This window comes from Mauremys reevesii, linkage group 1 (genome assembly GCF_016161935.1).
Source record: "Mauremys reevesii isolate NIE-2019 linkage group 1, ASM1616193v1, whole genome shotgun sequence".
Taxonomy (NCBI): Eukaryota; Metazoa; Chordata; order Testudines; family Geoemydidae; genus Mauremys; species Mauremys reevesii.
This window is the reverse complement of record NC_052623.1, coordinates 307618324-307632032: the sequence shown is the minus strand read 5'-3', so window position 1 is coordinate 307632032 and position 13709 is coordinate 307618324. Positions and strand designations below refer to the sequence as shown.

Here is a 13709-nt window from a genome sequence, read left to right as displayed (position 1 = left end):
TAATGAATTGGAAAAAAAATCCATTTGGGGTTGAACAAGCTGGGAGGAAGGGGGCAGGGAAGAGAAGGAGACTTCTTTTATAACTTTTAGCCCAGTGGCTAGGGGACTCATATTGGATATGGGGGAGACAGGCTCAAGCTGCACCATGCCTGATGCGGAGAAAGGATTTGAATTTGGATCTCCTGCACTGCAGAAGAGTGCCTTGGCCACCAGGCGGTCTGAGGGAACAGTGGATTTGAACTGGGATCTGCCATCTTTCAGAAGGTGCTCTAAGTTAACCATTAGGCTATGGGATATTCTGAAGTGGGACTCATTCAGTCTCTCCTGTTGAAGCGTTTCCATTGTATATAAACAATTAGTCATTTTAGCTAGGACTTCCACATCCTACGGGAGTGCTTTAGCTACTCTGTCTCTTCTCTGGGCCAGTGACTACTCATTGTCAGTTATATGGTAGTTCATAGTCAGAACTTGCTCATGTAGGGTGAAATTCATCCCTCCCCACACAAAGTCTGAGTAATTTGGCTTCATGAAGAGGACTAAGAAGGATTTCAGGGTAGGATTCACCACACAATTCATGGGTTGAAGTTCTCTTATTGTAGTCAGTAGACAAAATTTATTTACCTGTGTGCAGGGACTCTGGGCCACTGGATCTTTGAAATCACAGACCTTATTGTATGGCTGCAAGTCTGTCACGGAGGTCACAAAAGTCATGGATTCCGTTACTTTCCGGCACCTCCGTGACTTCTGGGGTCAGCCACACTGCTGCTGCAGGGCAGCCCGGGACCAGCCGGAAGTCCGAAGCAGCTTGCCCTGGGAGATGCTGGAGCAGCAGCAGTCCCAGGTGCTACTGTGCCCCTCCCCCACTATCCTCCACCTACCCCTGGAGCAGCCCCCCCCCCCAAGCAACTGCGGCGCCCTGGGACCCCCTAGAGCACCTAAGATTTAGTCAGGGGTATTTATTGTACAAGTCATGGACAGGTCACGGGCTAAATGTAGCCTTACTTATTGCTTTGTCCCTCAGCCATGATTTGCTGAGTGATCTGTTTAAAGACACAAACCTCAGTAAGGCCAGGGCTTGAAATACCCGCAACTGGTAAATGGAAAAAAAAATGTCCTGGTGAATCAGGAAATATTATTCATCAACTTCATCATCATCTTAGTTGTCATCTTAAAAAAATATTTCTGATGACTGATTGATGAGTTTTCTTGGTGCATGGGGAATTATGTATTTCTTTTTTAATTTTAGAATTGTGGGATTTTGCAGTTTAGAGAGCTGAAGCAATCTCAATTGAATGTTTTGTTTCTCTCATCCCCAAAATCCAAATAGTAGAAATGCTTTTAGAAGTGAATAACTTAGGTATTCTAGGTTGAAACTGTGCCAGAGCAAGATGTACAGTGGGCACAGTTGGTGGCTTAGACCAGCTTCTTACTATGCTGGCTAAAAAATATCTTTTTTTTTAATATGTAGATTATAGGACAATAACAAGAAATGTGATTTGGAGCATTACTAGAGGAGTTGCAGAACAAAGAGTACTTTCCGTCTGAAAGTAAAGCCGTTTTCAAGGTAAAATGGCAAGCATCTTTGGTTTTAATTTTTATTGGCCTTCCTTTGATTTAGGATTTATTGCTACAGAAATGTACAGGTATTACTTATTACTGCTGGCAGGTATTTTCAGGGTAGCCAATATTGATTTTCCTATCAAGTCATGAAGGATTTAAGTTGCTAGAGTTAAGTTTTGATTATATACTCCATAGCCCCAGCCAGACAACTGATTGCCTGAATATTTTTATAGGCCTTGGTCTCTGCATTTGGCTCTATGGAGTCTCTCCTGCTATATGTTTGCTGGACTATCCCATGTGTTTGTTTGAATGAGAAGATTTATATTCCATGTATATTGTATTAACTTATTAATCAGTTCCTACCCCACAATATCATTAAATTATCATTACAATTATGACATACAGTGAACTATTTTTCCGCGGAAATGGGGACTATAGAGGGGTTTGGCCAGGGCTCGTCCCTCTCCAGGGTGGCGGGGAACCACACTGCCTCGCTGCTTCCTTCCAGTTGTTGATGGGGAATTAGCCTGGCTGTGGGAGTCTCTTGCCGCAGCAGCAATAGAGGCAAACACAGATAGTTATTCACACCTGGCCCGTGGCCGGCGGGCAATAGTGAGTCAAGGCCTTTGCTCAGTCCCTGCCTGAGGGCCTAAGGCAGGTAAACAACAAGCCCAGGCTCTTGGCTCAGAGGGGCCTGGGAGAGGGGGAGACTGCCACCCACCAGTTGAATGGCAGGAGCGACGCGGGCTCACCCACTCCACGGCGTCCTAGCCCGGGGCCCTAGTAGCGGCAGAAGACCTGTTGCTGAGTCAGTGGGGATCCTGGCCGCAACACACTGACATAGGCTCTGGCAGTGCTGCAGCCAGACTAGGGTTGGCTACCCTGGGGCCACCTCCGAACTCCCCCTCTGGAGGTACCTGGGTCTGGATGGTGCCCTCTGGGGAGGTCAAGCACCATGGGGCCCTCTGGGTAACTGGTGAGGGGCAGGCTGGGCAGCTCCTCTGAGCTTGGGTCCGTTGTAGGTCACCGGGGTCTCCCAACCAGGAGATAGGCCTCTCTGGCGGCTGCCTCTTGAGTGAGCTCAGGGGCCGGGCTGTAGGTTTGGATTAGAAACCCTGAGCTGGAGAACATTTGTTACATCCTGATGTTTGTTCTTTTGATTCAGGGTAGATGAACACTCATTCAGGGGGTATGATTTCAACTCGTGTAGACATACCTGAACTAGCTTTAATCTGTCTAGCTTGAGTAATGGAGCAGTGAAGCCTTGGCAGCGCGGGCCATACAAGCCCTCCTTGAAGCCGGATAATTACTCAGTCAGCTAGCCCATGCTGACACTGCATCACTAGAAAAGCTAGCTCAGGTATGTCCACGCAAGCTGCAGTCACACCTCTTGATTACAATGTAGGCATAGCTTCACATATAAAGTTCTCCATGAAAAAATGAGACATGACCTCTTTGTTGACCTCTGAAGCCTACTCATGACGACCTAAAAGTTACCATTGAAAACTTTATTTTACTGCTGATCACTTTAGCAGAAATATCCACCTTAATGCACAAGCCCATTGTATTGGATGTAGTAGAAGCTATAGCTGGCAAGAGTTAAGTCATCTAGTCCATCCTTCTGCCAATACCAAATTTTCCAGACTGTGTAGCCTTTAAAGAACTATATGCATTTTAAATTTTTCTTAGTGGTGTTTGTTATAATAGATTAGCTGAGGGCTTATGATATGAATGATGGGATGTTATCAATGAATCATATTCTACATGTCAAGTCCTATTTCTACCTTTCAGTATCCAGATGGATTGCATATTTTTCTTGTTAAACTTTCTAACCTTCTCAACAAAGGTTTAGGAGTTATTCTCAATTAAGATTAACTGTGAGGAAAATTTAAAATCCATCTGCTTGTCAAAAGAAGGAAAGATGAAATCAGAAGTGTTTAGTAAACATTTATGAATTTTAGCTAAGGAATTTTGTGATGCATAAAGTAAATGAACTGCCTTCCCAGTAAGAAAGTTGAAGAATGTAGTGCCAGTTGGTCACCTGCTCATAAGTTTAAAAAAAAAGTTTAAAAAAGCCAAGGTTCCCTTGGACATCTACAGATCATGAACTTTCAGTTGTTGTGTAGGACATGCAGATCAGTTCAGTAAGAAAAAGGAATTCTGAGCAGCAACCAGACAGATATATATTTTATTATGAGAACTGATTGAGTTATCCTGAGGGCACTACACCAGTTTATATTATAAGATGTCTTCTCTGTGTTCAATTAATTTTCTGCACCCCACTTTTCAGTGATCATGCCTGAACTCTCACTACTCACTAGACACCTATAATCTGCCAGTAGAAGTACTTTGCATTAAGAACAATTACTGCAATACTGCAATTATAATTCAGATTTGGTGCTTCCTACTGTACATGTGTTTGATTCCCATCTTATTCATATATATATATATATATATATATATATATATATATATATATATATATATATATATATGTATATGTATATGTATATATGTATACATGCAGAGATTATGTAAACATATATGGATGACATATATCTTGCTCCAGAATTCCATATCCGTATAATACACACATTTCCAAATCTATTTTAAAACCATGAGGGCCTCTTTATTGGTTTATAAGTTTGAGGAACTGACTTTTGAAACTGTCAGAAAACTGTTACCAAAACCCTTCTATTTAAAGGAGAGAGGGCCTGACTATGATTTGCTGACATTACTGTATATCAGGAGTAACTCCAATGAAGTCAGTCTGACTACATTGTCACAAAACCATTGCAAGTGCATGGGCAGTAAAAAACAGAAAATTACATTAATCATACAGAAATGGTTATCAGGACTGCTATTTCAGCCTTCTTATGAATTCAGATGAATTGTTTAGTTACCAGGAAAGATTTACCAGATAACAGAAGCTCCTAACAAAGGCTGGAGAAGGTCTTTTGCATCAGATTTAAAGCCAGTCAAGTCTTAGATTTTTTGCTTGGAGTGAGAATTTCCTAATGCATTAATCTACTCAAAATATGCCCTACTCTCTGGAAAAAAATATCACAGAAACATAAGTAGCAAAAACCATCACATTGGCATTAGTGGGGACAGGATTTCACACAGGGTTGCTCAAGGATTCTTCTCTTGGACAGACCCCCCCCCCCAAAATGTGTTTTAAGAAAATTGCAACTCCCCCTGTTTGGCAATGTTCCCAAGAACCTAACTGCTGCTGTGTACCCAGACTAACACTGTAAATTCTCATGCTATTATTATAAACTCGGTTTAAAGAATATCTGCATATTTTAGTTCACTGGCCTTTATTAATAAAGTTAAACTCAGATAGCAACTATTGATATATAAGAAATTACATGCAAAACTGTGTTTAAAAGTGGTATTTTGGTTACAAAGCCAATATTTGAGAGTTCAGATATGTCCAATTTATGGTTGCCTATACAACCTTAAGTTTGCCCCCTTGTGTATCCGTTGTGTGCACTGAATGAGGCAGGGATCTTGTAGAAAAAACAGACTGCCGCCACTTGAGCTACAGAACTAACATAATTAGTTGGCTGCAGGACAAGACTGTTATCTCAGAAAGGGGATGATTGCCCCAGATACTGGGTCCTGTGGGTGGCCTTTGGGAGGAGCCCTGCCCAGTCTTGTGCATGTGCTTTCTCTCTTTTCTGTCTGTCTCTCCTCACCATGCCTGGGGTTGAGGGAACTCATGACTCTTGTGTTGCCTACAGAGTAGACACAGGCCACTGGGGCCATGTGCTTGATCTGATTTAAAGGGAGGTTGATGAGAACCTAGCATTTGTATTTGCTCTGCCCTCAGCTATGGGAGTTGGGGAAGCTCCAGCCATCTGTACTTCCCACAGAGGGGAGGAATGGGCTGCTGGGTCCAAGAGCTGTTTACCAATGGGGAAAACCTGGCCTGGTTTTTGTCCCATGCAGTGCACCCAGAAGGGAACATGGGTCCCTAGATGCTCCCGGCTCTGCTTCTCATCCTCTACTACACACTACTTGAGTCCTAAAAGTAGTAGTGCTGGAATTCCCTAGACCTGGCTACCGACAGGAGCGGTGGTGGGTTGATAACCTGGGTGGATCTCAGGGGAGCCCAGGAGGACTCTCCGGACTCATATCCTCACTTCAGAAGGAAAGAGGTCAGCTCGGTAACCTGAGTGGCCTAGGTTACCAAGCCACCATCTTTTCTTCCAAAGCAGGTCCGGAAAAGGTGGAGGAGGCAGCATGAGGAGATGACACCCAAGTTACCTAACCACCATCTCCCCTTCCAGAGCAGGGAGCTGAGTCAGAAGTACAAGAATGCTGTTTTAGCTCCCCATAAAAGTGCCAGAATGCCATTCCAGAGCATTCTTGCATGACTGAAGTGCTGCTACTACAATTGCTCTAAGAGGTCCTATGAGTTCCAGTAGACACTGTGCTTCTGTGGTGGCAGTGGTGTGATTGTGACCTTAGAATATTTGCTGGTTTAGTTATTGTATTACAGGCTGCCAAAACATTTCTTGAGGAACACAATTGACAGAAGGGAAATGGTGATTTTTATCTCTGCAAAAAACAAATTGAATTTCATAGGTTAAAGAGAAGGCTCTTTTGTAGTCTTGAGGGTCTTTTCACAGCTGAAAATCAAAAGCCTCAATATCTCAAAGAAAAGAGTATAAGAATCATGTAGTGTGGAAAGTGTTAGGCTGCCTAAATATAGGGGTTGTTACCAGCTTTCCCTTTAATAAAATGAGTTTTAGTGATCCGTGTTGATTTTGCCTGTTCTATAAGGAATGTACTTGCTAAAATAGCTTCCAAATATCTGAATTTAAAAAGGAAATAAGCTATGAGCTTGGAGTACAAATCCCCTAAAGGATGTGAACTGATATTAGCAGATGTAAAACTCAATTAGCCTGTACACCAATCATTTACTAGTTAATATGGCAGCAATCTAAGGCAAATTTATGTGTGAAATTTAGAGTGAAATTTGTGTCTGAGATGTGGCATTAATAACTTTTTAGTTGCATCTGGGACCTTCATTATTCTGCTAAACTTAACATGAGACTGAATCAAATCAAATTATAAAGTGTATTGAAATCATCCCACTAAGCATTCCCACTAAGGCTAGTAAAGTACCTCTACTCAACACCCGCCCCCAACAAAAGAATTGCAGCTTCAATCTTTGTGACAATTAAGGTTACTACAGTCAAACTTTAAAAGAACTTAGTGTTCAGAAAGCACTTGGGGCATTCTATAATAGCTGTAATTTAAGGGGCAAATGGGAGAGTGGCTTAATAACTTTTCTATTTCTTTTTATTGCTCATAAAATGGCTTTTAAATGACATGTCTTTGATTCTGTACTTCATTACATTTCTGTATAGGCCCTCTTGCCTGTGTGCTAGTAGAATTATAGAAGTGCTCTTGCTTACTGTTTGTGCACTTACAATAATTGCTCTCCTTTTGCTTATGGTATTTGGTATTTTCCAAATGGCTCATGAGAGTACTTTAAAAGTCCAGGAAAAAGATGTGAGAATAGCCCTTATCTATTTAAAATATGATTCAGATGATTCTGGTGCCCTGTAATTTAGTTAACTATCACTTCTTCTTTAATAGTCTTTCATTTGCTTATGGCAAAAGTGATAAGGGCAAGTTTGAATTTTCTCACTCTTATGTTATCAGACTGTACCAAGAAACTAAACTGCAAATCAACCCTCTACAGTTTTTGAAGAGTTTTGTTGTGAAAAAGTTATGGCAAAGGCCATATGTGCATGCATATTAAAACAGATGCTTAAAAGGATGAGGTGAAAAAGTGCACAAAGGGTTTAAAGAGGATTCTCATGAAAAGGAAGTAAATTATCATGAACAGCTTTGACAAAAGCTAAAGGAAAATCCCAGATGTCCTTGCTATTGTGACTCATAGCCTAAGTCTGAACACATCATATCCCTTTGTACCATTTCAATTGCCAGATTCAGAAGAAGTCCTTTTTTTTTAGTATTCTGTGGAAACCTACTGTAGATCTTGATTTGAACTTTGATATTTGCAGATAGATGCAGCCTAGTTCACTGGATAGCGTGGAAAAATCTAGCCACTGTGTCTGCATATGCAACGAAAGCATCAGCTTTTTATGAGTTATACAAGTGCATATTTTGTATCCTAAGGCAGAAGCAAACTTAAAATAGATAATATATATCTATTCCTGCATGATACAAAAAGTTGTTGATCACCATTTATAATGATTTGGGGAATCTATGTACAGCTTATGAATTCTGGTTGGTTTTAGTAAATTGTTATCATTGAATGCCTCAGTGTATGTCGAAGCCACGATCCACTGTCAAGGCTGTGTCGTATGTCCCCCCAGTCCAGGGACAGTGGGGATCATTAAGCTTTGATCCCTCTCTTAGGAAGCACTTTCAGACAAATAGGTTGGCCGCATCCTAATTGAAACCAGTTCTCTTCAACCTTTCCACAGGGGTTTGGAGTTTGGAAAGTAGAAAATCCGCAAACAGGAAAACAAAGAACCTAACCTGTTTGTGCTGATTCTTAAAAACTAGAGAGCCCGTGAGACTCTGGAGAAACTAAGATGTACTCATGGAGACAAAACTTGGGCAGGAAAGAGGAACACAGGAGCATGTTATCATAGCAGAGGGATCTTTTTTAACTGTAGGACCAGCCAAGGAAGAAGGAAGCTGAGAGAGAGTCCATGATTCAGAGGAAAAGCCATATGCAGAAAGGGGATATTGGTTTTTTAGCAGACTCTGACCTATACCTAAAGAATGCTCGAGAGTGGTGAGGAAACTGAAGCAGGATGATAGGTCACCCAGTGTCCATGCAGAGGATTTCATCTTGGATCATGGCCTGCATCTGTTACTGCTATGACCTGTCAAAGGTCCCTCCACTGGCGACTGTGATTGCCCGCTCAACTGGAGTGCAGGCTTCATTGGCAGCCTTCCTGGCCCAGGTGCCAATTCGGAATATCTGCAGGGCTGCTACCTGGTTGACTATCCATACATTTACATCTCATTATGCACTCACTCAGCAAGCCTGAGGCAATGCTGGCTTAGGCAGAGCAGCGTTGCAAGCTGCACAACTGTGAACTCTGAGCCTGCCACCAGGTATACTGCTTGTGACTCATCTAGAGTGGAATCAACATGAGCAAGCACTTAAAGAAAAAAAATAGTTACCTAACTTTTGTAACTGTTGTTCATCAAGATTTGTTGCTCATGTCCATTCCATTCCCTGTCCTCCTGCCCCTCTGTCGGAGTTGCCAGCAAGACTGAACTGAAAGGCATAGGGCTGGCATCATCTCATACACTGATCCATGGGCACGGCACTCAAGAGGGCACTACAGCTGACCTTACCAATACCGCTAAGGCAAAAATCTGTGATGGCCACACACGTGTGCGTGCACTCCTAGAATGGAATGGACATGAGCAACTCATCTTGAAGAACTGTTACAAAAGGTCGGTAACCATTTTTTTGTTTCCACTATCATGTGTCCCTGAAGAGGTGAACTGTAAGCCTAGAGTGTCCACAAGGTTGGAGCTCTGAGAAAGGATGTGCTTAAGTTACAGGAACGTTGAGGGTGGGGTGGGGTTCAACACTGGTCCTGGGAGGCAAAGGGAGTTGGGTTGAGAGGTCCCATTTCCATGAAGGATAGCAAATAGAGAGTCTGTGCCCAAGAAATGTGTCAGAGAGGCGAAGGTAGGGAGAGACAATAGGGAAGCCTACTCAGACCAAGAGAAGCTTAATAGCACAAGTGTCTAGAATGATGGAATCCAAACAGAGCAGTGTGGTGTATGTCCAGTAGAGTGAGCTCTGCCAGGGCTGTGACACCACTTAATTTGGGAAACTTTTTTTATAGGATGCCTTAGAAAAATGTACATGTTGAATTATTTTCAGCAGTTTTCCCTTATTACACTGAAGAGTTTCTTTCCATTGGTGACCCTTGTATACCACATTTAGTATATCATTCTTTGCAACAATTTATCAAGAGAATAATCAATAATACAACAATTTTTTCCATGTATGGCTTAATTTATGATGACCCATTTTTCCCCATCATTACCCCTACCAAACGCTCTGCATTGCCTTGATCTATCCTTCCAGCCAATGAGAATGGAAGTGACTTCTACAAAAGCCCACCAGTTTAGTTTAGGAATAGTTGAGTTCAATGATTCTGCAGTGCTCCCTCCCTTAGCTCAAAAATATGACAGAAGCTGAAGACCTCAACTTACAATTGAAAAGCTGATCCTAAGTTTTGTGTGGTCATCTGTAAATTAAGATGTCTGGGGCCTCAAACAGACATATCCTTACCCTGTGCATAGTAAATCTGGAGATGATGGGTGGGGAAATGTTATTACTGGTGAAAGAAGGGTTTAATCAGCTAGAAGATTTGGCTGAGAGAATTTTGTCATTTGGGATGGAGGTTGGTTTGTCTTTCGGTGTGAAGTATTGCCATGGGCACTTTGGTGGAAGACAGCGTGGGTGCTTGCATACTAACAGGTATTTCCCAAAAGCATATGTCTTCTGCTGTGGCATATTTGGTACCCATTTCAGGAATCTTCTCTAACTTTACTTCCTTTATTGATTAAATAAATACAGTTAGACATGGAGAGTATCCTGTGCCCAGCTTCTCCTGTGTTGCCAGGCTAGTTGCTAGGAGATGTGCAGGTGGTTGGAATCTTACCCGCCAGGCCTTAGAGAAAGCAGCTATGGATCTGCCGTGTGCAGAAATCTCCACTCCAATGTCTTGAGTGACCTTTGTGATTCCTTGCCCTTCCACTTGCTCTGCAGGGATGAGAATCAAAACATCTGTGGAGTGGCAGTTTCCACAGCCCTACCCCTCTCTGGCTCCCTATGCGCTGCTCTGCAGGGTTTGTGCACCCTCTAGAATCCTTTCTCCACCCTGCACTTGTGCAATGAAACCACACTGGTTTGGCTGCCAAATGAACCTTTATTGCTGAGGAGGTAGGTGCAAGATTTGTTCTTAACTGAAGATTGCCACATATGAAGGACCAACAAGAAGACTCTAGCACAATTATGAAAAATGATATTAACTGAGATCTGTTTTTTGTTTTTAGGCATAATGTAGTTTGCATTTTAGAGAGACACATTTGGATAGCGGTAGTCAAATTTTATGGGATTTGAGGAAACTTCACATATTACCCTAGAGAGACAATGGGCGTGAGGTAGTATCTAATTGGGCCAACTTGTGTTGATGAAAGAGACAAGTTTCTGAGCTTGCACAGATCAGACCTGAAGAAGAGCTCTGTATAAGCTCGAAAGTTTGTTTTGCTCATGAAAACAAGTTGGTTCGGTAAAATATATATTACCTCAACCTCCGTATCTAATATCCGGGGACCAACACAGCCACAGCAATATTGGGGGAATCATGGTAATGATGTATAGATTTTTTTTTTCCCGATGATATGGAAAGATTGATTGTAACTCACCGGAAATATTTATTATGCATCTGAATAATTTACTTCATACTACTAAAAATGAAGGAAAGTGTAGTCAGGAAAAAATTAACTATTTTGATGTGCAGATTGAGTTAATCACATATTTAAGAAAAAATACAATAAAATAATTTATACGTGCAGAGTTATTGCGCTTTAATGTCTGTGTAGACTTTAAGATATTCACAGTGTTTAAGGACCAGGAGAATTTGTACAGATTGAGAAAACTGAGGAGTCTAAATTTCTTAATTTTTTTTTCAAAATTCTTTACACATCTGAGTTTAAAAGCATTTTAGGGGGAATAAATGTAGTACTGAAGATTTTGTTGGGAGATAAAGATTATTAAGTTTCAAATTCCTACCAGACTCATGAAGATGATATTCAGACAACCAACCAACAAAGCAAAATGCCTCTCCCTTATCCAATGAATTGTTAATTTAGGCTTCTGTTTATCTAAATTCCTTTTATAACATGCAACTTTATATTGTGGTTGATTTTTCTAACAATTCTAATTTAAATTGTTAATGTTTAAATACTCTTAATTCCTTCCTGTAGCACCATTAAAATCTGTCCTCAGCTTATCAGGTGGGTTTTTTATTACTGTAATTTTTGTAATAGACCACAGTTTATGTTTATAAACAAGTGGGAAGGGAAATAGGCAAATGTTGTATTGGAGAGGAGGTTTTTGGATCTTCATTCAGCATGCTCTGGATAAGATCATTAGTGCTACTGATTATCTGTGTAATTCCTGCAACTCATAATGACTCGAATGAGAGCTGCATGTGATCACCCACTGATAAGTCCCACAGAAACCCTTTAAGAAAAATGTGAATTATTTCATTTTCTAGAAATCGCATGACCAGGGCTGCAGCTGATTATTTGACATAGGATTATGAAAGCTGTGGATGCCATAAGCAAACACTGGGTTTCTCAATACAGTCCTCAAACTGTATTATTATAATCTTTTGTTCTGCAGTCTGTATTGTACATACCTTGTAATCTGTAATATTGAGCCCTGCCAATTCATCACAGATAGTCTTACTTTATTGTTTAGTAAAGGAAAGTGATTTATTTATATTAAAAAACCTGAAGTTTTTAAGTCATGATGTGAGAACTTCAGTAACTCAGCCAGAGGTTATGGGAAGAAATGATGAGTGAACTATGTCATAAGAGAATGTATAGTTTCCTGCTTTTTTGATGATTTAAATTTTTCACATTAGTCATCTAGTATTACCTTTTTATATTACCTTGGCATTTCATGCTGAAAGTATTTACATACTAGTGTGACATGAATTTCTGTCCTTTGACTTACCCTCTTTCTTTGTGAAGTGACTGTGCACATACAATAATAAAGCTCCAGATTGTTCTGCCTACGGAGAAGTCCTTCATTTTTTATATACTTGTTGAATTTTAAACCTGTCTAAATAACTGTTGCAGTGAAAACAATTGTATCTGTGCTGCTTTAGATTGAGAAAAGTATTAGATTCTTAGACTTTAAGGCCAGAAGGGGACCATCATGATCTAGTCCAGTGGTAATCAATTATTTTTGTCAAAGTCCAAATTTCTTGGTCAATGTATAGTCAAGGTCCAGACTCCAGAGAAAATAATACAAAAATCATAATTAATGATCAGGAAATAAAAAGATTTTTACAGTCTATTCAAAAGCATCTGGCAGTCCAGATTTGGCCCACTGTCCGCCTATTGATTACCCCATTTGACCTCCTGCACATCGCAGGCCACAGAACTTTGTCCAGCCACTCCGGTAATAGACCCATAACCTCTGGCTGAGTTACAGAAGTTCTCACATCATGACTTAAAAACTTCAGGTTACAGAAAATTGACCATTTACACCAGTTTAAACCTGAAAGTGACCTGTGCCCCATGCTGCAGAGGGAAAACCCCCAAGGTCTCTGCCAATCTGATCCCGGGGAAAATTCCTTTCTGACCTCAAATATGGCAGTCAGTTGGACCCTGAGCATTTCAGCAAGACCCAACAGTCAGACACCCAGAAAGATTCTCTGTAGTAACTCAGAGCCCTCCCCGTCTAGTGTCCCATCACCAGCCATTGGAGATATTAGCTACTAGTAGTTGCAGATCGGGTACATGCCACTGTAGGCAGTCTCCTCATACCATCCCCTCCATAAACTTACCAAGCTCAGTCTTGAAGCCAGTTAGGTTTTTTGCCCCCACTGCTCCCCTTCCAGAACGTCACTTCTCTGATGGTTAGAAACTTTCACCTGATTTCAAGCCTAAACTTGTTGATAGCCAGTTTATATCCACTTGTTTTTGTGTCCACATGGGCACTTAACTTAAATAACTCCTATTTATCCCTCTAATGTATTTATAGAGAGAAAACCTATCTCCCCTCAGCCTTTGTTTGGTTAGGCTTAACAAGCCAAGCTTTGAGTCTTTTCCATTCCTTTGATCATCCTAGTAGCCCTTTTCTGTACCTGTTCCAATTTGAATTCATCTTTCCTAAAAATGGGAGACCAGAATTGCACACAGTATTCCAGATGATGTCTCACCAGTGCCTGTGTGATGGTACTAACACTTCCCTGATGCACACATTGCCTGATGCATTTTAGGATTGCATTAACCTTTTTCATGGCTACATCACATTGGCGGCTCATAGTTATCCTGTGATCAACCAATATACCCAAGTCTTTCTCCTCCTTTGTCTTTTCCAACTG

At 41.1% G+C, this 13709-nt stretch overlaps 1 protein-coding gene across 1 annotated transcript in view; it reads left to right on the top strand.

Moving 5' to 3' along the window:
• Nucleotides 1-13709, top strand: part of CNTN1 (contactin 1) — a 443616-nt gene that overhangs the window by 105541 nt on the left and 324366 nt on the right. Inside the window, exon 3 of the mRNA XM_039506174.1 lies at nt 1469-1564. The gene's annotated coding sequence lies outside the window, so the exon portion shown is untranslated. The remainder of the gene's footprint in view (nt 1-1468; nt 1565-13709) is intronic.